The 21,719-nt window shown below is 46.1% G+C and overlaps 49 non-coding genes across 49 annotated transcripts; all 49 read right to left on the bottom strand.

Annotated features, from left to right (window-relative positions):
• Positions 1-3,272: 3,272 nt before the first annotated feature.
• On the bottom strand, positions 3,273-3,346 carry TRNAL-AAG (transfer RNA leucine (anticodon AAG)). Its single transcript has one exon. It is a non-coding gene; the product is annotated as a tRNA-Leu (tRNA).
• Positions 3,347-4,411: 1,065 nt separating this feature from the next.
• Positions 4,412-4,483, bottom strand: TRNAP-AGG (transfer RNA proline (anticodon AGG)). The gene has a single exon. It is a non-coding gene; the product is annotated as a tRNA-Pro (tRNA).
• Positions 4,484-5,548: 1,065 nt separating this feature from the next.
• On the bottom strand, positions 5,549-5,620 carry TRNAP-AGG (transfer RNA proline (anticodon AGG)). The gene has a single exon. It is a non-coding gene; the product is annotated as a tRNA-Pro (tRNA).
• A 2,188-nt stretch (positions 5,621-7,808) lies between these two features.
• TRNAP-CGG (transfer RNA proline (anticodon CGG)) lies at positions 7,809-7,880 on the bottom strand. The gene has a single exon. It is a non-coding gene; the product is annotated as a tRNA-Pro (tRNA).
• An 88-nt stretch (positions 7,881-7,968) lies between these two features.
• TRNAP-UGG (transfer RNA proline (anticodon UGG)) lies at positions 7,969-8,040 on the bottom strand. Its single transcript has one exon. It is a non-coding gene; the product is annotated as a tRNA-Pro (tRNA).
• Positions 8,041-8,128: 88 nt separating this feature from the next.
• TRNAP-CGG (transfer RNA proline (anticodon CGG)) lies at positions 8,129-8,200 on the bottom strand. Its single transcript has one exon. It is a non-coding gene; the product is annotated as a tRNA-Pro (tRNA).
• Positions 8,201-8,288: 88 nt separating this feature from the next.
• Positions 8,289-8,361, bottom strand: TRNAP-UGG (transfer RNA proline (anticodon UGG)). The gene has a single exon. It is a non-coding gene; the product is annotated as a tRNA-Pro (tRNA).
• An 88-nt stretch (positions 8,362-8,449) lies between these two features.
• On the bottom strand, positions 8,450-8,521 carry TRNAP-CGG (transfer RNA proline (anticodon CGG)). Its single transcript has one exon. It is a non-coding gene; the product is annotated as a tRNA-Pro (tRNA).
• An 89-nt stretch (positions 8,522-8,610) lies between these two features.
• TRNAP-UGG (transfer RNA proline (anticodon UGG)) lies at positions 8,611-8,682 on the bottom strand. The gene has a single exon. It is a non-coding gene; the product is annotated as a tRNA-Pro (tRNA).
• An 88-nt stretch (positions 8,683-8,770) lies between these two features.
• On the bottom strand, positions 8,771-8,842 carry TRNAP-CGG (transfer RNA proline (anticodon CGG)). The gene has a single exon. It is a non-coding gene; the product is annotated as a tRNA-Pro (tRNA).
• Positions 8,843-9,894: 1,052 nt separating this feature from the next.
• On the bottom strand, positions 9,895-9,966 carry TRNAP-CGG (transfer RNA proline (anticodon CGG)). Its single transcript has one exon. It is a non-coding gene; the product is annotated as a tRNA-Pro (tRNA).
• A 247-nt stretch (positions 9,967-10,213) lies between these two features.
• Positions 10,214-10,287, bottom strand: TRNAP-CGG (transfer RNA proline (anticodon CGG)). The gene has a single exon. It is a non-coding gene; the product is annotated as a tRNA-Pro (tRNA).
• Positions 10,288-10,376: 89 nt separating this feature from the next.
• On the bottom strand, positions 10,377-10,448 carry TRNAP-UGG (transfer RNA proline (anticodon UGG)). Its single transcript has one exon. It is a non-coding gene; the product is annotated as a tRNA-Pro (tRNA).
• A 258-nt stretch (positions 10,449-10,706) lies between these two features.
• Positions 10,707-10,778, bottom strand: TRNAP-UGG (transfer RNA proline (anticodon UGG)). The gene has a single exon. It is a non-coding gene; the product is annotated as a tRNA-Pro (tRNA).
• A 409-nt stretch (positions 10,779-11,187) lies between these two features.
• Positions 11,188-11,259, bottom strand: TRNAP-CGG (transfer RNA proline (anticodon CGG)). The gene has a single exon. It is a non-coding gene; the product is annotated as a tRNA-Pro (tRNA).
• An 89-nt stretch (positions 11,260-11,348) lies between these two features.
• TRNAP-UGG (transfer RNA proline (anticodon UGG)) lies at positions 11,349-11,420 on the bottom strand. Its single transcript has one exon. It is a non-coding gene; the product is annotated as a tRNA-Pro (tRNA).
• An 88-nt stretch (positions 11,421-11,508) lies between these two features.
• TRNAP-CGG (transfer RNA proline (anticodon CGG)) lies at positions 11,509-11,580 on the bottom strand. The gene has a single exon. It is a non-coding gene; the product is annotated as a tRNA-Pro (tRNA).
• Positions 11,581-11,827: 247 nt separating this feature from the next.
• Positions 11,828-11,901, bottom strand: TRNAP-CGG (transfer RNA proline (anticodon CGG)). The gene has a single exon. It is a non-coding gene; the product is annotated as a tRNA-Pro (tRNA).
• Positions 11,902-11,990: 89 nt separating this feature from the next.
• TRNAP-UGG (transfer RNA proline (anticodon UGG)) lies at positions 11,991-12,062 on the bottom strand. Its single transcript has one exon. It is a non-coding gene; the product is annotated as a tRNA-Pro (tRNA).
• A 258-nt stretch (positions 12,063-12,320) lies between these two features.
• On the bottom strand, positions 12,321-12,392 carry TRNAP-UGG (transfer RNA proline (anticodon UGG)). Its single transcript has one exon. It is a non-coding gene; the product is annotated as a tRNA-Pro (tRNA).
• A 409-nt stretch (positions 12,393-12,801) lies between these two features.
• On the bottom strand, positions 12,802-12,873 carry TRNAP-CGG (transfer RNA proline (anticodon CGG)). The gene has a single exon. It is a non-coding gene; the product is annotated as a tRNA-Pro (tRNA).
• Positions 12,874-12,962: 89 nt separating this feature from the next.
• TRNAP-UGG (transfer RNA proline (anticodon UGG)) lies at positions 12,963-13,034 on the bottom strand. Its single transcript has one exon. It is a non-coding gene; the product is annotated as a tRNA-Pro (tRNA).
• Positions 13,035-13,120: 86 nt separating this feature from the next.
• Positions 13,121-13,194, bottom strand: TRNAP-CGG (transfer RNA proline (anticodon CGG)). The gene has a single exon. It is a non-coding gene; the product is annotated as a tRNA-Pro (tRNA).
• Positions 13,195-13,283: 89 nt separating this feature from the next.
• Positions 13,284-13,355, bottom strand: TRNAP-UGG (transfer RNA proline (anticodon UGG)). The gene has a single exon. It is a non-coding gene; the product is annotated as a tRNA-Pro (tRNA).
• A 570-nt stretch (positions 13,356-13,925) lies between these two features.
• TRNAP-UGG (transfer RNA proline (anticodon UGG)) lies at positions 13,926-13,997 on the bottom strand. The gene has a single exon. It is a non-coding gene; the product is annotated as a tRNA-Pro (tRNA).
• Positions 13,998-14,246: 249 nt separating this feature from the next.
• Positions 14,247-14,318, bottom strand: TRNAP-UGG (transfer RNA proline (anticodon UGG)). Its single transcript has one exon. It is a non-coding gene; the product is annotated as a tRNA-Pro (tRNA).
• Positions 14,319-14,406: 88 nt separating this feature from the next.
• On the bottom strand, positions 14,407-14,478 carry TRNAP-CGG (transfer RNA proline (anticodon CGG)). Its single transcript has one exon. It is a non-coding gene; the product is annotated as a tRNA-Pro (tRNA).
• Positions 14,479-14,567: 89 nt separating this feature from the next.
• On the bottom strand, positions 14,568-14,639 carry TRNAP-UGG (transfer RNA proline (anticodon UGG)). The gene has a single exon. It is a non-coding gene; the product is annotated as a tRNA-Pro (tRNA).
• A 409-nt stretch (positions 14,640-15,048) lies between these two features.
• TRNAP-CGG (transfer RNA proline (anticodon CGG)) lies at positions 15,049-15,120 on the bottom strand. Its single transcript has one exon. It is a non-coding gene; the product is annotated as a tRNA-Pro (tRNA).
• A 409-nt stretch (positions 15,121-15,529) lies between these two features.
• On the bottom strand, positions 15,530-15,601 carry TRNAP-CGG (transfer RNA proline (anticodon CGG)). The gene has a single exon. It is a non-coding gene; the product is annotated as a tRNA-Pro (tRNA).
• An 89-nt stretch (positions 15,602-15,690) lies between these two features.
• Positions 15,691-15,762, bottom strand: TRNAP-UGG (transfer RNA proline (anticodon UGG)). The gene has a single exon. It is a non-coding gene; the product is annotated as a tRNA-Pro (tRNA).
• An 88-nt stretch (positions 15,763-15,850) lies between these two features.
• TRNAP-CGG (transfer RNA proline (anticodon CGG)) lies at positions 15,851-15,922 on the bottom strand. Its single transcript has one exon. It is a non-coding gene; the product is annotated as a tRNA-Pro (tRNA).
• Positions 15,923-16,011: 89 nt separating this feature from the next.
• Positions 16,012-16,083, bottom strand: TRNAP-UGG (transfer RNA proline (anticodon UGG)). The gene has a single exon. It is a non-coding gene; the product is annotated as a tRNA-Pro (tRNA).
• An 88-nt stretch (positions 16,084-16,171) lies between these two features.
• Positions 16,172-16,243, bottom strand: TRNAP-CGG (transfer RNA proline (anticodon CGG)). The gene has a single exon. It is a non-coding gene; the product is annotated as a tRNA-Pro (tRNA).
• Positions 16,244-17,296: 1,053 nt separating this feature from the next.
• TRNAP-CGG (transfer RNA proline (anticodon CGG)) lies at positions 17,297-17,368 on the bottom strand. Its single transcript has one exon. It is a non-coding gene; the product is annotated as a tRNA-Pro (tRNA).
• Positions 17,369-17,457: 89 nt separating this feature from the next.
• TRNAP-UGG (transfer RNA proline (anticodon UGG)) lies at positions 17,458-17,529 on the bottom strand. Its single transcript has one exon. It is a non-coding gene; the product is annotated as a tRNA-Pro (tRNA).
• Positions 17,530-17,615: 86 nt separating this feature from the next.
• On the bottom strand, positions 17,616-17,689 carry TRNAP-CGG (transfer RNA proline (anticodon CGG)). Its single transcript has one exon. It is a non-coding gene; the product is annotated as a tRNA-Pro (tRNA).
• An 89-nt stretch (positions 17,690-17,778) lies between these two features.
• On the bottom strand, positions 17,779-17,850 carry TRNAP-UGG (transfer RNA proline (anticodon UGG)). The gene has a single exon. It is a non-coding gene; the product is annotated as a tRNA-Pro (tRNA).
• A 730-nt stretch (positions 17,851-18,580) lies between these two features.
• TRNAP-CGG (transfer RNA proline (anticodon CGG)) lies at positions 18,581-18,652 on the bottom strand. Its single transcript has one exon. It is a non-coding gene; the product is annotated as a tRNA-Pro (tRNA).
• An 89-nt stretch (positions 18,653-18,741) lies between these two features.
• On the bottom strand, positions 18,742-18,813 carry TRNAP-UGG (transfer RNA proline (anticodon UGG)). Its single transcript has one exon. It is a non-coding gene; the product is annotated as a tRNA-Pro (tRNA).
• An 88-nt stretch (positions 18,814-18,901) lies between these two features.
• Positions 18,902-18,973, bottom strand: TRNAP-UGG (transfer RNA proline (anticodon UGG)). Its single transcript has one exon. It is a non-coding gene; the product is annotated as a tRNA-Pro (tRNA).
• Positions 18,974-19,059: 86 nt separating this feature from the next.
• On the bottom strand, positions 19,060-19,133 carry TRNAP-CGG (transfer RNA proline (anticodon CGG)). The gene has a single exon. It is a non-coding gene; the product is annotated as a tRNA-Pro (tRNA).
• An 89-nt stretch (positions 19,134-19,222) lies between these two features.
• On the bottom strand, positions 19,223-19,294 carry TRNAP-UGG (transfer RNA proline (anticodon UGG)). The gene has a single exon. It is a non-coding gene; the product is annotated as a tRNA-Pro (tRNA).
• Positions 19,295-20,346: 1,052 nt separating this feature from the next.
• Positions 20,347-20,418, bottom strand: TRNAP-CGG (transfer RNA proline (anticodon CGG)). The gene has a single exon. It is a non-coding gene; the product is annotated as a tRNA-Pro (tRNA).
• Positions 20,419-20,667: 249 nt separating this feature from the next.
• On the bottom strand, positions 20,668-20,739 carry TRNAP-UGG (transfer RNA proline (anticodon UGG)). Its single transcript has one exon. It is a non-coding gene; the product is annotated as a tRNA-Pro (tRNA).
• An 88-nt stretch (positions 20,740-20,827) lies between these two features.
• On the bottom strand, positions 20,828-20,899 carry TRNAP-CGG (transfer RNA proline (anticodon CGG)). Its single transcript has one exon. It is a non-coding gene; the product is annotated as a tRNA-Pro (tRNA).
• Positions 20,900-20,988: 89 nt separating this feature from the next.
• Positions 20,989-21,060, bottom strand: TRNAP-UGG (transfer RNA proline (anticodon UGG)). Its single transcript has one exon. It is a non-coding gene; the product is annotated as a tRNA-Pro (tRNA).
• A 409-nt stretch (positions 21,061-21,469) lies between these two features.
• On the bottom strand, positions 21,470-21,541 carry TRNAP-UGG (transfer RNA proline (anticodon UGG)). Its single transcript has one exon. It is a non-coding gene; the product is annotated as a tRNA-Pro (tRNA).
• An 88-nt stretch (positions 21,542-21,629) lies between these two features.
• Positions 21,630-21,701, bottom strand: TRNAP-CGG (transfer RNA proline (anticodon CGG)). Its single transcript has one exon. It is a non-coding gene; the product is annotated as a tRNA-Pro (tRNA).
• Positions 21,702-21,719: the final 18 nt, after the last annotated feature.

Below are 21,719 nucleotides of genomic sequence, written 5' to 3'. Positions count from 1 at the left end.
TTGCATTTGAATAGTCACCAAATTACTTCTGCAAAAACTCGGGTCCGTCCGGGATTTGAACCCGGGACCACTCGCACCCAAAGCGAGTATCATTTCCCTAGACCAACGGACCATGTATGAAATAAAACATGCTCAACTCATAGGCCTACCCTGTAGTTAGTTGCATTTAAATAGTCACTAAATTACTTCTGCAAAACTCGGGTCCGTCCGGAATTTGAACCCGGGACCACTCACACCCGAAGCGAGTATCATACCGCAAGTATCATACCCCTAGACCAACGGACCATGTATGACACTGAAACATGCTACACTCGTAGGTCTACAATATAACTAGTTGCATTTAAATAGTCACCAAATTACTTCTGCAAAAACTCGTGTCCGTCTGGGATTTGAACCCGGGACCCGTCGCACCCTAAGCGAGTATCATACCCCTAGACCAACGGACCATGTATGACACTGAAACATGCTACACTCGTAGGCCTACAATATAACTAGTTGCATTTAAATAGTCACCAAATTACTTCTGCAAAACTCGGGTCCGTCCGGGATTTGAACCCGGGACCACTCACCCCGAAGCGAGTATCATACCCCTAGATTAACGGACCATGTATGACACTGAAACATGCTACACTCGTAGGCCTACAATATAACTCGTTGCATTTAAATAGTCACCAAATTACTTCTGCAAAACTCGGGTCCGTCCGGGATTTGAACCCGGGACTACTCACACCCGAAGCGAGTATCATACCCCTAAACCAACGGACGAAATATGACACTGAAACATGCTCAACTCGTAGTCCTACTAGTTAACTAGTTACATTTAAATAGTCACCAAATTACTTCTGCAAAAACTCGGGTCCGTCCGGGATTTGAACCCGGGACCACTCACACCCGAAGCGAGTAACATATCCCAAAACCAACGGATCATGTATGTCAGCGAGACATTCTCAACTCGTAGTCCTACAATTTAATTCGTTGCATTTGAATAGTCACCAAATTACTTCTGCAAAAACTCGGGTCCCTCCGGGATTTGAACCCGGGACCACTCGCACCCTAAGCGAGTATCATACCTCTAGACCAACTGACGAAGTATGACACTGAAACATGCTCAACTCGTAGTCCTACAATTTAACTCGTTGCATTTGAATAGTCACCAAATTACTTCTGCAAAAACTCGGGTCCGTCCGGGATTTTAACCGGGGACCCCTCGCACCCTAAGCGAGTATCATACCCCTAGACCAACGGACCATGTATGACACTGAAACATGCTACACTCGTAGGCCTACAATTTAACTCGTTGCATTTAAATAGTCACCAAATTACTTCTGCAAAACTCGGGTCCGTCCGGGATTTGAACCCGGGACCACTCACACCCGAAGCGAGTAACATACCCCAAAACCAACGGATCATGTATGACAGCGAGACATGCTCAACTCGTAGGCCTACAATTTAATTAGTTGCATTTAAGTAGTCACCAAATTACTTCTGCAAAACTCGGGTCCGTCCGGGATTTGAACCCGGGACTACTCACACCCGAAGCGAGTATCATACCCCTAAACCAACGGACGAAATATGACACTGAAACATGCTCAAGACGTAGTCCTACTAGTTAACTAGTTACATTTAAATAGTCACCAAATTACTTCTGCAAAAACTCGGGTCCGTCCGGGATTTGAACCCGGGACTACTCACACCCGAAGCGAGTATCATACCCCTAAACCCACGGACGAAGTATGACACTGAAACATGCTCAACTCGTAGTCCTACTATTTAACTAGTTACATTTAAATAGTCACCAAATTACTTCTGCAAAACTTGGGTCCGTCCGGGATTTGAACCCGGGACCACTCACACCCGAATCGAGTAACATACCCCAAAACTAACGGATCATGTATGACAGCGAGACATGCTCAACTCGTAGGCCTACAATTTAATTAGTTGCATTTAAGTAGTCACCAAATTACTTCTGCAAAAACTCTGGTCCGTCCGGGATTTGAACGCGGGACCTCTCGCACCCTAAGCGAGTGTCATACCTCTAGACCAACGGACGAAGTATGACACTGAAACATGCTCAACTCGTAGTCCTACAATTTAACTCGTTGCATTTGAATAGTCACCAAATTACTTCTGCAAAAACTCGGGTCCGTCCGGGATTTGAACCCGGGACCACTCGCACCCAAAGCGAGTATCATTTCCCTAGACCAACGGACCATGTATGAAATAAAACATGCTCAACTCATAGGCCTACCCTGTAGTTAGTTGCATTTAAATAGTCACTAAATTACTTCTGCAAAACTCGGGTCCGTCCGGAATTTGAACCCGGGACCACTCACACCCGAAGCGAGTATCATACCGCAAGTATCATACCCCTAGACCAACGGACCATGTATGACACTGAAACATGCTACACTCGTAGGTCTACAATATAACTAGTTGCATTTAAATAGTCACCAAATTACTTCTGCAAAAACTCGTGTCCGTCTGGGATTTGAACCCGGGACCCGTCGCACCCTAAGCGAGTATCATACCCCTAGACCAACGGACCATGTATGACACTGAAACATGCTACACTCGTAGGCCTACAATATAACTAGTTGCATTTAAATAGTCACCAAATTACTTCTGCAAAACTCGGGTCCGTCCGGGATTTGAACCCGGGACAACTCACCCCGAAGCGAGTATCATACCCCTAGATTAACGGACGATGTATGACACTGAAACATGCTACACTCGTAGGCCTACAATATAACTCGTTGCATTTAAATAGTCACCAAATTACTTCTGCAAAACTCGGGTCCGTCCGGGATTTGAACCCGGGACTACTCACACGCGAAGCGAGTATCATACCCCTAAACCCACGGACGAAGTATGACACTGAAACATGCTCAACTCGTAGTCCTACTATTTAACTAGTTACATTTAAAGAGTCACCAAATTACTTCTGCAAAACTTGGGTCCGTCCGGGATTTGAACCCGGGACCACTCACACCCGAATCGAGTAACATACCCCAAAACTAACGGATCATGTATGACAGCGAGACATGCTCAACTCGTAGGCCTACAATTTAATTAGTTGCATTTAAGTAGTCACCAAATTACTTCTGCAAAAACTCGTGTCCGTCTGGGATTTGAACCCGGGACCCCTCGCACCCCAAGCGAGTATCATACCCCTAGACCAACGGAAGAAATATGACACTGAAACATGCTCAACCTGTAGTCCTACAATTTAACTCGTTGCATTTGAATAGTCACCAAATTACTTCTGCAAAAACTCGGGTCCGGCCGGGATTTGAACCCGGGACCTCTCGCACCTTAAGCGAGTGTCATACCTCTAGACCAACGGACGAAGTATGACACTGAAACATGCTCAACTCGTAGTCCTACAATTTAACTCGTTGCATTTGAATAGTCACCAAATTACTTCTGCAAAAACTCGGGTCCGTCCGGGATTTGAACCCGGGACCACTCGCACCCAAAGCGAGTATCATTTCCCTAGACCAACGGACCATGTATGAAATAAAACATGCTCAACTCATAGGCCTACCCTGTAGTTAGTTGCATTTAAATAGTCACTAAATTACTTCTGCAAAACTCGGGTCCGTCCGGAATTTGAACCCGGGACCACTCACACCCGAAGCGAGTATCATACCGCAAGTATCATACCCCTAGACCAACGGACCATGTATGACACTGAAACATGCTACACTCGTAGGCCTACAATATAACTAGTTGCATTTAAATAGTCACCAAATTACTTCTGCAAAAACTCGTGTCCGTCTGGGATTTGAACCCGAGACCCCTCGCACCCTAAGCGAGTATCATACCCCTAGACCAACGGACGAAATATGACACTGAAACATGCTCAACTCGTAGGCCTACAATTTAACTCGTTGCATTTAAATAGTCACCAAATTACTTCTGCATAACTCGGGTCCGTCCGGGATTTGAACCCGGGACTACTCACACCCGAAGCGAGTATCATACCCCTAAACCCACGGACGAAGTATGACACTGAAACATGCTCAACTCGTAGTCCTACTATTTAACTAGTTACATTTAAATAGTCACCAAATTACTTCTGCAAAACTTGGGTCCGTCCGGGATTTGAACCCGGGACCACTCACACCCGAATCGAGTAACATACCCCAAAACTAACGGATCATGTATGACAGCGAGACATGCTCAACTCGTAGGCCTACAATTTAATTAGTTGCATTTAAGTAGTCACCCAATTACTTCTGCAAAAACTCGTGTCCGTCTGGGATTTGAACCCGGGACCCCTCGCACCCTAAGCGAGTATCATACCCCTAGACCAACGGAAGAAATATGACACTGAAACATGCTCAACCTGTAGTCCTACAATTTAACTCGTTGCATTTGAATAGTCACCTAATTACTTCTGCAAAAACTCTGGTCCGTCCGGGATTTGAACCCGGGACCTCTCGCACCCTAAGCGAGTGTCATACCTCTAGACCAACGGACGAAGTATGACACTGAAACATGCTCAACTCGTAGTCCTACAATTTAACTCGTTGCATTTGAATAGTCACCAAATTACTTCTGCAAAAACTCGGGTCCGTCCGGGATTTGAACCCGGGACCACTCGCACCCAAAGCGAGTATCATTTCCCTAGACCAACGGACCATGTATGAAATAAAACATGCTCAACTCATAGGCCTACCCTGTAGTTAGTTGCATTTAAATAGTCACTAAATTACTTCTGCAAAACTCGGGTCCGTCCGGAATTTGAACCCGGGACCACTCACACCCGAAGCGAGTATCATACCGCAAGTATCATACCCCTAGACCAACGGACCATGTATGACACTGAAACATGCTACACTCGTAGGCCTACAATATAACTAGTTGCATTTAAATAGTCACCAAATTACTTCTGCAAAAACTCGTGTCCGTCTGGGATTTGAACCCGAGACCCCTCGCACCCTAAGCGAGTATCATACCCCTAGACCAACGGACGAAATATGACACTGAAACATGCTCAACTCGTAGGCCTACAATTTAACTCGTTGCATTTAAATAGTCACCAAATTACTTCTGCATAACTCGGGTCCGTCCGGGATTTGAACCCGGGACTACTCACACCCGAAGCGAGTATCATACCCCTAAACCCACGGACGAAGTATGACACTGAAACATGCTCAACTCGTAGTCCTACTATTTAACTAGTTACATTTAAATAGTCACCAAATTACTTCTGCAAAACTTGGGTCCGTCCGGGATTTGAACCCGGGACCACTCACACCCGAATCGAGTAACATACCCCAAAACTAACGGATCATGTATGACAGCGAGACATGCTCAACTCGTAGGCCTACAATTTAATTAGTTGCATTTAAGTAGTCACCCAATTACTTCTGCAAAAACTCGTGTCCGTCTGGGATTTGAACCCGGGACCCCTCGCACCCTAAGCGAGTATCATACCCCTAGACCAACGGAAGAAATATGACACTGAAACATGCTCAACCTGTAGTCCTACAATTTAACTCGTTGCATTTGAATAGTCACCTAATTACTTCTGCAAAAACTCTGGTCCGTCCGGGATTTGAACCCGGGACCTCTCGCACCCTAAGCGAGTGTCATACCTCTAGACCAACGGACGAAGTATGACACTGAAACATGCTCAACTCGTAGTCCTACAATTTAACTCGTTGCATTTGAATAGTCACCAAATTACTTCTGCAAAAACTCGGGTCCGTCCGGGATTTGAACCCGGGACCACTCGCACCCAAAGCGAGTATCATTTCCCTAGACCAACGGACCATGTATGAAATAAAACATGCTCAACTCATAGGCCTACCCTGTAGTTAGTTGCATTTAAATAGTCACTAAATTACTTCTGCAAAACTCGGGTCCGTCCGGAATTTGAACCCGGGACCACTCACACCCGAAGCGAGTATCATACCGCAAGTATCATACCCCTAGACCAACGGACCATGTATGACACTGAAACATGCTACACTCGTAGGTCTACAATATAACTAGTTGCATTTAAATAGTCACCAAATTACTTCTGCAAAAACTCGTGTCCGTCTGGGATTTGAACCCGGGACCCGTCGCACCCTAAGCGAGTATCATACCCCTAGACCAACGGACCATGTATGACACTGAAACATGCTACACTCGTAGGCCTACAATATAACTAGTTGCATTTAAATAGTCACCAAATTACTTCTGCAAAACTCGGGTCCGTCCGGGATTTGAACCCGGGACCACTCACCCCGAAGCGAGTATCATACCCCTAGATTAACGGACCATGTATGACACTGAAACATGCTACACTCGTAGGCCTACAATATAACTCGTTGCATTTAAATAGTCACCAAATTACTTCTGCAAAACTCGGGTCCGTCCGGGATTTGAACCCGGGACTACTCACACCCGAAGCGAGTATCATACCCCTAAACCAACGGACGAAATATGACACTGAAACATGCTCAACTCGTAGTCCTACTAGTTAACTAGTTACATTTAAATAGTCACCAAATTACTTCTGCAAAAACTCGGGTCCCTCCGGGATTTGAACCCGGGACCACTCGCACCCTAAGCGAGTATCATACCTCTAGACCAACTGACGAAGTATGACACTGAAACATGCTCAACTCGTAGTCCTACAATTTAACTCGTTGCATTTGAATAGTCACCAAATTACTTCTGCAAAAACTCGGGTCCGTCCGGGATTTTAACCGGGGACCCCTCGCACCCTAAGCGAGTATCATACCCCTAGACCAACGGACCATGTATGACACTGAAACATGCTACACTCGTAGGCCTACAATTTCACTCGTTGCATTTAAATAGTCACCAAATTACTTCTGCAAAACTCGGGTCCGTCCGGGATTTGAACCCGGGACCACTCACACCCGAAGCGAGTAACATACCCCAAAACCAACGGATCATGTATGACAGCGAGACATGCTCAACTCGTAGGCCTACAATTTAATTAGTTGCATTTAAGTAGTCACCAAATTACTTCTGCAAAACTCGGGTCCGTCCGGGATTTGAACCCGGGACTACTCACACCCGAAGCGAGTATCATACCCCTAAACCAACGGACGAAATATGACACTGAAACATGCTCAAGACGTAGTCCTACTAGTTAACTAGTTACATTTAAATAGTCACCAAATTACTTCTGCAAAAACTCGGGTCCGTCCGGGATTTGAACCCGGGACTACTCACACCCGAAGCGAGTATCATACCCCTAAACCCACGGACGAAGTATGACACTGAAACATGCTCAACTCGTAGTCCTACTATTTAACTAGTTACATTTAAATAGTCACCAAATTACTTCTGCAAAAACTCGGGTCCGTCCGGGATTTGAACCCGGGACCACTCACACCCGAAGCGAGTAACATATCCCAAAACCAACGGATCATGTATGACAGCGAGACATTCTCAACTCGTAGTCCTACAATTTAATTCGTTGCATTTGAATAGTCACCAAATTACTTCTGCAAAAACTCGGGTCCCTCCGGGATTTGAACCCGGGACCACTCGCACCCTAAGCGAGTATCATACCTCTAGACCAACTGACGAAGTATGACACTGAAACATGCTCAACTCGTAGTCCTACAATTTAACTCGTTGCATTTGAATAGTCACCAAATTACTTCTGCAAAAACTCGTGTCCGTCTGGGATTTGAACCCGGGACCCCTCGCACCGTCAGCAAGTATCATACCCCTAGACCAACGGACGAAATATGACACTGAAACATGCTCAACTCGTAGTCCTACTATTTAACTAGTTACATTTAAATAGTCACCAAATTACTTCTGCAAAACTCGGGTCCGTCCGGGATTTGAACCCGGGACCACTCACACCCGAAGCGAGTATCATACCCCTAGACCAACGGACCATGCATGACACTGAAACATGCTACACTCGTAGGCCTACAATATAACTAGTTGCATTTGAATAGTCACTAATTACCTCTGCAAAAACTCGGGTCCGTCCGGGATTTGAACCCGGGACCACTCACACCCAAAGCGAGTATCATACCCCTAGACCAACGGACCATGTATGAAATAAAACATGCTCAACTCATAGGCCTACCCTGTAGTTAGTTGCATTTAAATAGTCACTAAATTACCTCTGCAAAAACTCGGGTCCGTCCGGGATTTGAACCCGGGACCACTCACACCCGAAGCGAGTATCATACCCCTAGGCCAACGGACCATGTATGACACTGAAACATGCTCAACTCGTAGCCCTACAATATAACTAGTTGCATTTGAATAGTCACTAAATTACCTCTGCAAAAACTCGCGTCCGTCCGGGATTTGAACCCGGGACCACTCGCACCCAAAGCGAGTATCATACCCCTAGACCAACGGACCATGTATGAAATAAAACATGCTCAACTCATAGGCCTACCCTGTAGTTAGTTGCATTTGAATAGTCACCAAATTACCTCTGCAAAAACTCGGGTCCGTCCGGGATTTGAACCCGGGCCCACTCACACCCGAAGCGAGTACCATACCCCTAGACCAACGGACCATGTATGACACTGAAACATGCTCAACTCGTAGGCCTACAATATAACTAGTTGCATTTAAATAGTCACTAAATTACCTCTGCAAAAACTCGGGTCCGTCCGGGATTTGAACCCGGGACCACTCACACCCAAAGCGAGTATCATACCCCTAGACCAACGGACCATGTACGAAATAAAACATGCACAACTCATAGGCCTACCCTGTAGTTAGTTGCATTTAAATAGTCACTAAATTACCTCTGCAAAAACTCGGGTCCGTCCGGGATTTGAACCCGGGACCACTCACACCCGAAGCGAGTATCATACCCCTAGGCCAACGGACCATGTATGACACTGAAACATGCTCAACTCGTAGGCCTAAAATATAACTAGTTGCATTTGAATAGTCACTAAATTACCTCTGCAAAAACTCGGGTCCGTCCGGGATTTGAACCCGAGACCACTCACACCCAAAGCGAGTATCATACCCCTAGACCAACGGACCATGTATGAAATAAAACATGCTCAACTCATAGGCCTACCCTGTAGTTAGTTGCATTTAAATAGTCACTAAATTACCTCTGCAAAAACTCGGGTCCGTCCGGGATTTGAACCCGGGACCACTCACACCCGAAGCGAGTATCATACCCCTAGAACAACGGACGAAGTATGACACTGAAACATGCTCAGCTCGTAGTCCTACAATTTAACTAGTTACTTTTAAATAGTCACCAAATTACTTCTGCAAAAACACGGGTCCGTCCGGGATTTGAACCCGGGACCATTCGCACCCAAAGCGAGTATCATATTGCTAGACCAACGCACCATGTATGAAATAAAACATGCTCAACTCATAGGCCTACCCTGTAGTTAGTTGCATTTAAATAGTCACTAAATTACCTCTGCAAAAACTCGGGTCCGTCCGGGATTTGAACCAGGGACCACTCACACCCGAAGCGAGTATCATACCCCTAGACCAACGGACGAAGTATGACACTGAAACATGCTCAGCTCGTAGTCCTTCAATTTAACTCGTTGCATTTGAATAGTCACCAAATTACCTCTGCAAAAACTCGGGTCCGTCCGTTATTTGAACCCGGGCCCACTCACACCGGAAGCGAGTACCATACCCCTAGACCAACGGACCATGTATGGCACTGAAACATGCTCAACTCGTAGGCCTACAATATAACTAGTTGCATTTGAATAGTCACTAAATTACCTCTGCAAAAACTCGGGTGCGTCCGGGATTTGAACGCGGGACCACTCACACCCAAAGCGAGTATCATACTTCTAGACCAACGGACCATGTATGAAATAAAACATGCTCAACTCATAGGCCTACCCTGTAGTTAGTCGCATTTAAATAGTCACTAAATTACCTCTGCAAAAACTCGGGTCCGTCCGGGATTTGAACCCGGGACCACTCACACCCGAAGCGAGTACCATACCCCTAGACCAACGGACCATGTATGACACTGAAACATGCTCAACTCGTAGGCCTACAATATAACTAGTTGCATTTGAATAGTCACTAAATTACCTCTGCAAAAACTCGGGTCCTTCCGGGATTTGAACCCGGGACCACTCACACCTAAAGCGAGTATCATACCCCTAGACCAACGGACCATGTATGAAATAAAACATGCTCAACTCATAGGCCTACCCTGTAGTTAGTTGCATTTAAATAGTCACTAAATTACCTCTGCAAAAACTCGGGTCCGTCCGGGATTTGAACCCGGGACCACTCACACCCGAAGCGAGTATCATACCCCTAGACCAACGGACGAAGTATGACACTGAAACATGCTCAGCTCGTAGTTCTTCAATTTAACTCGTTGCATTTGAATAGTCACCAAATTACTTCTGCAAAAACTCGGGTCCGTCCGGGATTTGAACCCGGAACCACTCGCACCCAAAGCGAGTATCATACCCCTAGACCAACGGACCATGTATGAAATGTATGAAATAAGACATGCTCAACTCATAGGCCTACCCTGTAGTTAGTTGCATTTAAATAGTCACTAAATTACCTCTGCAAAAACTCGGGTGCGTCCGGGATTTGAACCCGGGACCACTCACACCCGAAGCGAGTACCATACCCCTAGACCAACGGACCATCTATGACACTGAAACATGCTCAACACGTAGGCCTACAATATAACTAGTTGCATTTAAATAGTCACTAAATTACCTCTGCAAAAACTCGGGTCCGTCCGGGATTTGAACCCGGGACCACTCACACCCAAAGCGAGTATCATACCCCTAGACCAACGGACCATGTATGAAATAAAACATGCTCAACTCGTAGGCCTACAATATAACTAGTTGCATTTGAATAGTCACTAAATTACCTCTGCAAAAACTCGGGTCCGTCCGGGATTTGAACCCGGGACCACTCACACCCAAAGCGAGTATCATACCCCTAGAACAACGGACGAAGTATGACACTGAAACATGCTCAGCTCGTAGTCCTACAATTTAACTTGTTACTTTTAAATAGTCACCAAATTACTTCTGCAAAAACACGGGTCCGTCCGGGATATGAACCCGGGACCACTCGCACCCAAAGCGAGTATCATACCCCTAGACCAAGGGACCATGTATGAAATAAAACATGCTCAACTCATAGGCCTACCCTGTAGTTAGTTGCATTTGAATAGTCACCAAATTACCTCTGCAAAAACTCGGGTCCGTCCGGGATTTGAACCCGGGCCCACTCACACCCGAAGCGAGTACCATACCCCTAGACCAACAGACCATCTATGACACTGAAACATGCTCAACACGTAGGCCTACAATATAACTAGTTGCATTTAAATAGTCACTAAATTACCTCTGCAAAAACTCGGGTCCGTCCGGGATTTGAACCCGGGACCACTCACACCCAAAGCGAGTATCATACCCCTAGACCAACGGACCATGTATGAAATAAAACATGCTCAACTCATAGGCCTACCCTGTAGTTAGTTGCATTTAAATAGTCACTAAATTACCTCTGCAAAAACTCGGGTCCGTCCGGGATTTGAACCCGGGACCACTCACACCCGAAGCGAGTACCATACCCCTAGACCAACGGACCATGTATGACACTGAAACATGCTCAACTCGTAGGCCTACAATATAACTAGTTGCATTTGAATAGTCACTAAATTACCTCTGCAAAAACTCGGGTCCTTCCGGGATTTGAACCCGGGACCACTCACACCTAAAGCGAGTATCATACCCCTAGACCAACGGACCATGTATGAAATAAAACATGCTCAACTCATAGGCCTACCCTGTAGTTAGTTGCATTTAAATAGTCACTAAATTACCTCTGCAAAAACTCGGGTCCGTCCGGGATTTGAACCCGGGACCACTCACACCCGAAGCGAGTATCATACCCCTAGACCAACGGACGAAGTATGACACTGAAACATGCTCAGCTCGTAGTTCTTCAATTTAACTCGTTGCATTTGAATAGTCACCAAATTACTTCTGCAAAAACTCGGGTCCGTCCGGGATTTGAACCCGGAACCACTCGCACCCAAAGCGAGTATCATACCCCTAGACCAACGGACCATGTATGAAATGTATGAAATAAGACATGCTCAACTCATAGGCCTACCCTGTAGTTAGTTGCATTTAAATAGTCACTAAATTACCTCTGCAAAAACTCGGGTGCGTCCGGGATTTGAACCCGGGACCACTCACACCCGAAGCGAGTACCATACCCCTAGACCAACGGACCATCTATGACACTGAAACATGCTCAACACGTAGGCCTACAATATAACTAGTTGCATTTAAATAGTCACTAAATTACCTCTGCAAAAACTCGGGTCCGTCCGGGATTTGAACCCGGGACCACTCACACCCAAAGCGAGTATCATACCCCTAGACCAACGGACCATGTATGAAATAAAACATGCTCAACTCGTAGGCCTACAATATAACTAGTTGCATTTGAATAGTCACTAAATTACCTCTGCAAAAACTCGGGTCCGTCCGGGATTTGAACCCGGGACCACTCACACCCAAAGCGAGTATCATACCCCTAGAACAACGGACGAAGTATGACACTGAAACATGCTCAGCTCGTAGTCCTACAATTTAACTTGTTACTTTTAAATAGTCACCAAATTACTTCTGCAAAAACACGGGTCCGTCCGGGATATGAACCCGGGACCACTCGCACCCAAAGCGAGTATCATACCCCTAGACCAAGGGACCATGTATGAAATAAAACATGCTCAACTCATAGGCCTACCCTGTAGTTAGTTGCATTTGAATAGTCACCAAATTACCTCTGCAAAAACTCGGGTCCGTCCGGGATTTGAACCCGGGCCCACTCACACCCGAAGCGAGTACCATACCCCTAGACCAACAGACCATCTATGACACTGAAACATGCTCAACACGTAGGCCTACAATATAACTAGTTGCATTTAAATAGTCACTAAATTACCTCTGCAAAAACTCGGGTCCGTCCGGGATTTGAACCCGGGACCACTCACACCCAAAGCGAGTATCATACCCCTAGACCAACGGACCATGTATGAAATAAAACATGCTCAACTCATAGGCCTACCCTGTAGTTAGTTGAATTTAAATAGTCACTAAATTACCTCTACAAAAACTCGGGTCCGTCCGGGATTTGAACCCGGGACCACTCACACCCGAAGCGAGTATCATACCCCTAGACCAACGGACGAAGTATGACACTGAAACATGCTCAGTTCGTAGTCCTTCAATTTAACTCGTTGCATTTGAATAGTCACCAAATTACTTCTGCAAAAACTCGGGTTCGTCCGGGATTTGAACCCGGAACCACTCGCACCCAAAGCGAGTATCATACCCCTAGACCAACGGACCATGTATGAAATAAGACATGCTCAACTCATAGGCCTACCCTGTAGTTAGTTGCATTTAAATAGTCACTTAATTACCTCTGCAAAAACTCGGGTGCGTCCGGGATTTGAACCCGGGACCACTCACACCCGAAGCGAGTATCATACCCCTAGGCCAACGGACCATGTATGACACTGAAAGATGCTCAACTCGTAGGCCTACAATATAACTAGTTGCATTTGAATAGTCACTAAATTACCTCTGCAAAAACTCGGGTCCGTCCGGGATTTGAACCCGGGACCACTCACACCCAAAGCGAGTATCATACCCCTAGAACAACGGACCATCTATGAAATAAAACATGCTCAACTCATAGGCCTACCCTGTAGTTAGTTGCATTTAAATAGTCACTAAATTACCTCTGCAAAAACTCGGGTCCGTCCGGGATTTGAACCCGGGACCACTCACACCCGAAGAGAGTATCATACCCCTAGACCAACGGACGAAGTATGACACTGAAACATGCTCAGTTCGTAGTCCTTCAATTTAACTCGTTGCATTTGAATAGTCACCAAATTACTTCTGCAAAAACTCGGGTCCGTCCGGGATTTGAACCCGGAACCACTCGCACCCAAAGCGAGTATCATACCCCTAGACCAACGGACCATGTATGAAATAAAACATGCTCAACTCATAGGCCTACCCTGTAGTTAGTTGCATTTAAATAGTCACTAAATTACCTCTGCAAAAACTCGGGTCCGTCCGGGATTTGAACCCGGGACCACTCTCACCCGAAGCGAGTATCATACCCCTAGACCAACGGACGAAGTATGACACTGAAACATGCTCAGTTCGTAGTCCTTCAATTTAACTCGTTGCATTTGAATAGTCACCAAATTACTTCTGCAAAAACTCGGGTCCGTCCGGGATTTGAACCCGGAACCACTCGCACCCAAAGCGAGTATCATACCCCTAGACCAACGGACCATGTATGAAATAAAACATGCTCAACTCATAGGCCTACCCTGTAGTTAGTTGCATTTGAATAGTCACCAAATTACCTCTGCAAAAACTCGGGTCCGTCCGGGATTTGAACCCGGGCCCACTCACACCCGAAGCGAGTACCATACCCCTAGACCAACGGACCATGTATGACACTGAAACATGCTCAACTCGTAGGCCTACAATATAACTAGTTGCATTTAAATAGTCACTAAATTACCTCTGCAAAAACTCGGGTCCGTCCGGGATTTGAACCCGGGACCACTCACACCCAAAGCGAGTATCATACCCCTAGACCAACGGACCATGTATGAAATAAAACATGCACAACTCATAGGCCTACCCTGTAGTTAGTTGCATTTAAATAGTCACTAAATTACCTCTGCAAAAACTCCGGTCAGTCCGGGATTTGAACCCGGGACCACTCACACCCGAAGCGAGTATCATACCCCTAGGCCAACGGACCATGTATGACACTGAAACATGCTCAACTCGTAGGCCTAAAATATAACTAGTTGCATTTGAATAGTCACTAAATTACCTCTGCAAAAACTCGGGTCCGTCCGGGATTTGAACCCGAGACCACTCACACCCAAAGCGAGTATCATACCCCTAGACCAACGGACCATGTATGAAATAAAACATGCTCAACTCATAGGCCTACCCTGTAGTTAGTTGCATTTAAATAGTCACTAAATTACCTCTGCAAAAACTCGGGTCCGTCCGGGATTTGAACCCGGGACCACTCACACCCGAAGCGAGTATCATACCCTTAGGCCAACGGACCATGTATGAAATAAAACATGCTCAACTCATAGGCCTACCCTGTAGTTAGTTGCATTTAAATAGTCACTAAATTACCTCTGCAAAAACTCGGGTCCGTCCGGGATTTGAACCCGGGACCACTCACACCCGAAGCGAGTATCATACCCCTAGAACAACGGACGAAGTATGACACTGAAACATGCTCAGCTCGTAGTCCTACAATTTAACTAGTTACTTTTAAATAGTCACCAAATTACTTCTGCAAAAACACGGGTCCGTCCGGGATTTGAACCCGGGACCATTCGCACCCAAAGCGAGTATCATACCGCTAGACCAACGCACCATGTATGAAATAAAACATGCTCAACTCATAGGCCTACCCTGTAGTTAGTTGCATTTAAATAGTCACTAAATTACCTCTGCAAAAACTCGGGTCCGTCCGGGATTTGAACCCGGGACCACTCACACCCGAAGCGAGTATCATACCCCTAGGCCAACGGACCATGTATGACACTGAAACATGCTCAACTCGTAGCCCTACAATATAACTATTTGCATTTGAATAGTCACTAAATTACCTCTGCAAAAACTCGGGTCCGTCCGGGATTTGAACCCGGGACCACTCGCACCCAAAGCGAGTATCATACCCCTAGACCAACGGACCATGTATGAAATAAAACATGCTCAGCTCATAGGCCTACCCTGTAGTTAGTTGCATTTGAATAGTCACCAAATTACCTCTGCAAAAACTCGGGTCCGTCCGGGATTTGAACCCGGGCCCACTCACACCCGAAGCGAGTACCATACCCCTAGACCAACGGACCATGTATGACACTGAAACATGCTCAACTCGTAGGCCTACAATATAACTAGTTGCATTTAAATAGTCACTAAATTACCTCTGCAAAAACTCGGGTCCGTCCGGGATTTGAACCCGGGACCACTCACACCCAAAGCGAGTATCATACCCCTAGACCAACGGACCATGTATGAAATAAAACATGCACAACTCATAGGCCTACCCTGTAGTTAGTTGCATTTAAATAGTCACTAAATTACCTCTGCAAAAACTCGGGTCCGTCCGGGATTTGAACCCGGGACCACTCACACCCGAAGCGAGTATCATACCCCTAGGCCAACGGACCATGTATGACACTGAAACATGCTCAACTCGTAGGCCTAAAATATAACTAGTTGCATTTGAATAGTCACTAAATTACCTCTGCAAAAACTCGGGTCCGTCCGGGATTTGAACCCGCGACCACTCACACCCAAAGCGAGTATCATACCCCTAGACCAACGGACCATGTATGAAATAAAACATGCTCAACTCATAGGCCTACCCTGTAGTTAGTTGCATTTAAATAGTCACTAAATTACCTCTGCAAAAACTCGGGTCCGTCCGGGATTTGAACCCGGGACCACTCACACCCGAAGCGAGTATCATACCCCTAGAACAACGGACGAAGTATGACACTGAAACATGCTCAGCTCGTAGTCCTACAATTTAACTAGTTACTTTTAAATAGTCACCAAATTACTTCTGCAAAAACACGGGTCCGTCCGGGATTTGAACCCGGGACCATTCGCACCCAAAGCGAGTATCATACCGCTAGACCAACGCACCATGTATGAAATAAAACATGCTCAACTCATAGGCCTACCCTGTAGTTAGTTGCATTTAAATAGTCACTAAATTACCTCTGCAAAAACTCGGGTCCGTCCGGGATTTGAACCAGGGACCACTCACACCCGAAGCGAGTATCATACCCCTAGACCAACGGACGAAGTATGACACTGAAACATGCTCAGCTCGTAGTCCTTCAATTTAACTCGTTGCATTTGAATAGTCACCAAATTACCTCTGCAAAAACTCGGGTCCGTCCGGGATTTGAACCCGGGCCCACTCACACCCGAAGCGAGTACCATACCCCTAGTACAACGGACCATGTATGACACTGAAACATGCTCAACTCGTAGGCCTACAATATAACTAGTTGCATTTGAATAGTCACTAAATTACCTCTGCAAAAACTCGGGTCCGTCCGGGATTTGAACCCGGGACCACTCACACCCAAAGCGAGTATCATACCCCTAGACCAACGGACGAAGTATGACACTGAAACATGCTCAGCTCGTAGTTCTTCAATTTAACTCGTTGCATTTGAATAGTCACCAAATTACCTCTGCAAAAACTCGGGTCCGTCCGGGATTTGAACCCGGGCCCACTCACACCCGAAGCGAGTACCATACCCCTAGACCAACGGACCATGTATGACACTGAAACATGCTCAACTCGTAGGCCTACAATATAACTAGTTGCATTTAAATAGTCACTAAATTACCTCTGCAAAAACTCGGGTCCGTCCGGGATTTGAACCCGGGACCACTCACACCCAAAGCGAGTATCATACCCCTAGACCAACGGACCATGTATGAAATAAAACATGCTCAACTCATAGGCCTACCCTGTAGTTAGTTGCATTTAAATAGTCACTAAATTACCTCTGCAAAAACTCGGGTCCGTCCGGGATTTGAACCCGGGACCACTCACACCCGAAGCGAGTATCATACCCCTAGACCAACGGACGAAGTATGTCACTGAAACATGCTCAGTTCGTAGTCCTTCAATTTAACTCGTTGCATTTGAATAGTCACCAAATTACTTCTGCAAAAACTCGGGTCCGTCCGGGATTTGAACCCGGAATCACTCGCACCCAAAGCGAGTATCATACCCCTAGACCAACGGACCATGTATGAAATAAGACATGCTCAACTCATAGGCCTACCCTGTAGTTAGTTGCATTTAAATAGTCACTAAATTACCTCTGCAAAAACTCGGGTGCGTCCGGGATTTGAACCCGGGACCACTCACACCCGAAGCGAGTATCATACCCCTAGGCCAACGGACCATGTATGACACTGAAAGAAGCTCAACTCGTAGGCCTACAATATAACTAGTTGCATTTGAATAGTCACTAAATTACCTCTGCAAAAACTCGGGTCCGTCCGGGATTTGAACCCGGGACCACTCACACCCAAAGCGAGTATCATACCTCTAGAACAACGGACCATGTATGAAATAAAACATGCTCAACTCATAGGCCTACCCTGTAGTTAGTTGCATTTAAATAGTCACTAAATTACCTCTGCAAAAACTCGGGTCCGTCCGGGATTTGAACCCGGGACCACTCACACCCGAAGCGAGTATCATACCCCTAGAACAACGGACGAAGTATGACACTGAAACATGCTCAGCTCGTAGTCCTACAATTTAACTTGTTACTTTTAAATAGTCACCAAATGACTTCTGCAAAAACACGGGTCCGTCCGGGATATGAACCCGGGACCACTCGCACCCAAAGCGAGTATCATACCCCTAGACCAAGGGACCATGTATGAAATAAAACATGCTCAACTCATAGGCCTACCCTGTAGTTAGTTGCATTTGAATAGTCACCAAATTACCTCTGCAAAAACTCGGGTCCGTCCGGGATTTGAACCCGGGCCCACTCACACCCGAAGCGAGTACCATACCCCTAGACCAACGGACCATCTATGACACTGAAACATGCTCAACTCGTAGGCCTACAATATAACTAGTTGCATTTAAATAGTCACTAAATTACCTCGGCAAAAACTCGGGTCCGTCCGGGATTTGAACCCGGGACCACTCACACCCAAAGCGAGTATCATACCCCTAGACCAACGGACCATGTATGAAATAAAACATGCTCAACTCATAGGCCTATCCTGTAGTTAGTTGAATTTAAATAGTCACTAAATTACCTCTGCAAAAACTCGGGTCCGTCCGGGATTTGAACCCGGGACCACTCACACCCAAAGCGAGTATCATACCCCTAGACCAACGGACCATGTGTGAAATAAAACATGCTCAACTCATAGGCCTACCCTGTAGTTAGTTGAATTTAAATAGTCACTAAATTACCTCTACAAAAACTCGGGTCCGTCCGGGATTTGAACCCGGGACCACTCACACCCGAAGCGAGTATCATACCCCTAGACCAACGGACGAATTATGACACTGAAACATGCTCAGTTCGTAGTCCTTCAATTTAACTCGTTGCATTTGAATAGTCACCAAATTACTTCTGCAAAAACTCGGGTCCGTCCGGGATTTGAACCCGGAACCACTCGCACCCAAAGCGAGTATCATACCCCTAGACCAACGGACCATGTATGAAATAAGACATGCTCAACTCATAGGCCTACCCTGTAGTTAGTTGCATTTAAATAGTCACTAAATTACCTCTGCAAAAACTCGGGTGCGTCCGGGATTTGAACCCGGGACCACTCACACCCGAAGCGAGTATCATACCCCTAGGCCAAAGCACCATGTATGACACTGAAAGATGCTCAACTCGTAGGCCTACAATATAACTAGTTGCATTTGAATAGTCACTAAATTACCTCTGCAAAAACTCGGGTCCGTCCGGGATTTGAACCCGGGACCACTCACACCCGAAGCGAGTATCATACCCCTAGAACAACGGACGAGGTATGACACTGAAACATGCTCAGCTCGTAGTCCTACAATTTAACTTGTTACTTTTAAATAGTCACCAAATTACTTCTGCAAAAACACGGGTCCGTCCGGGATATGAACCCGGGACCACTCGCACCCAAAGCGAGTATCATACCCCTAGACCAACGGACCATGTATGAAATAAGACATGCTCAACTCATAGGCCTACCCTGTAGTTAGTTGCATTTAAATAGTCACTAAATTACCTCTGCAAAAACTCGGGTGCGTCCGGGATTTGAACCCGGGACCACTCACACCCGAAGCGAGTATCATACCCCTAGGCCAAAGCACCATGTATGACACTGAAAGATGCTCAACTCGTAGGCCTACAATATAACTAGTTGCATTTGAATAGTCACTAAATTACCTCTGCAAAAACTCGGGTCCGTCCGGGATTTGAACCCGGGACCACTCACACCCGAAGCGAGTATCATACCCCTAGAACAACGGACGAGGTATGACACTGAAACATGCTCAGCTCGTAGTCCTACAATTTAACTTGTTACTTTTAAATAGTCACCAAATTACTTCTGCAAAAACACGGGTCCGTCCGGGATATGAACCCGGGACCACTCGCACCCAAAGCGAGTATCATACCCCTAGACCAACGGACCATGTATGAAATAAAACATGCTCAACTCATAGGCCTACCCTGTAGTTAGTTGCATTTAAATAGTCACTAAATTACCTCTGCAAAAACTCGGGTCCGTCCGGGATTTGAACCCGGGACCACTCACACCCGAAGCGAGTATCATACCCCTAGGCCAACGGACCATGTGTGACACTGAAACATGCTCAACTCGTAGGCCTACAATATAACTAGTTGCATTTGAATAGTCACTAAATTACCTCTGCAAAAACTCGGATCCGTCCGGGATTTGAAACCGGGACCACTCACACCCAAAGCGAGTATCATACCCCTAGACCAACGGACCATGTATGAAATAAAACATGCTCAACTCATAGGCCTACCCTGTAGTTAGTCGCATTTAAATAGTCATTAAATTACCTCTGCAAAAACTCGGGTCCGTCCGGGATTTGAACCCGGGACCACTCACACCCAAAGCGAGTATCATACCCCTAGACCAACGGACCATGTATGAAATAAAACATGCTCAACTCATAGGCCTACCCTGTAGTTAGTCGCATTTAAATAGTCACTAAATTACCTCTGCAAAAACTCGGGTCCGTCCGGGATTTGAACCCGGGACCACTCACACCCGAAGCGAGTACCATACCCCTAGACCAACGGACCATGTATGACACTGAAACATGCTCAACTCGTAGGCCTACAATATAACTAGTTGCATTTAAATAGTCACTAAATTACCTCTGCAAAAACTCGGGTCCGTCCGGGATTTGAACCCGGGACCACTCACACCCAAAGCGAGTATCATACCCCTAGACCAACGGACCATGTATGAAATAAAACATGCTCAACTCATAGGCCTACCCTGTAGTTAGTTGCATTTAAATAGTCACTAAATTACCTCTGCAAAAACTTGGGTCCGTCCGGGATTTGAGCCCGGGACCACTCACACCCGAAGCGAGTATCATACCCCTAGAACAACGGACGAAGTATGACACTGAAACATGCTCAGCTCGTAGTCCTACAATTTAACTAGTTACTTTTAAATAGTCACCAAATTACTTCTGCAAAAACACGGGTCCGTCCGGGATTTGAACCCGGGACCACTCGCACCCAAAGCGAGTATCACACCCCTAGACCAACGGACCATGTATGAAATAAAACATGCTCAACTCGTAGGCCTACAATATAACTAGTTGCATTTGAATAGTCACTAAATTACCTCTGCAAAAACTCGGATCCGTCCGGGATTTGAACCCGGGACCACTCACACCCAAAGCGAGTATCATACCCCTAGACCAACGGACCATGTATGAAATAAAACATGCTCAACTCATAGGCCTACCCTGTAGTTAGTCGCATTTAAATAGTCACTAAATTACCTCTGCAAAAACTCGGGTCCGTCCGGGATTTGAACCCGGGACCACTCACACCCGAAGCGAGTATCATACCCCTAGGCCAACGGACCATGTATGACACTGAAACA

Source organism: Phalangium opilio, unplaced genomic scaffold, assembly GCF_054372755.1.
Source record: "Phalangium opilio isolate 3A_F unplaced genomic scaffold, DU_Popi_V2 ptg000022l_1, whole genome shotgun sequence".
In the NCBI taxonomy this organism is placed as follows: Eukaryota; Metazoa; Arthropoda; class Arachnida; order Opiliones; family Phalangiidae; genus Phalangium; species Phalangium opilio.
This window is presented reverse-complemented; position numbering and strand designations above follow the sequence as displayed.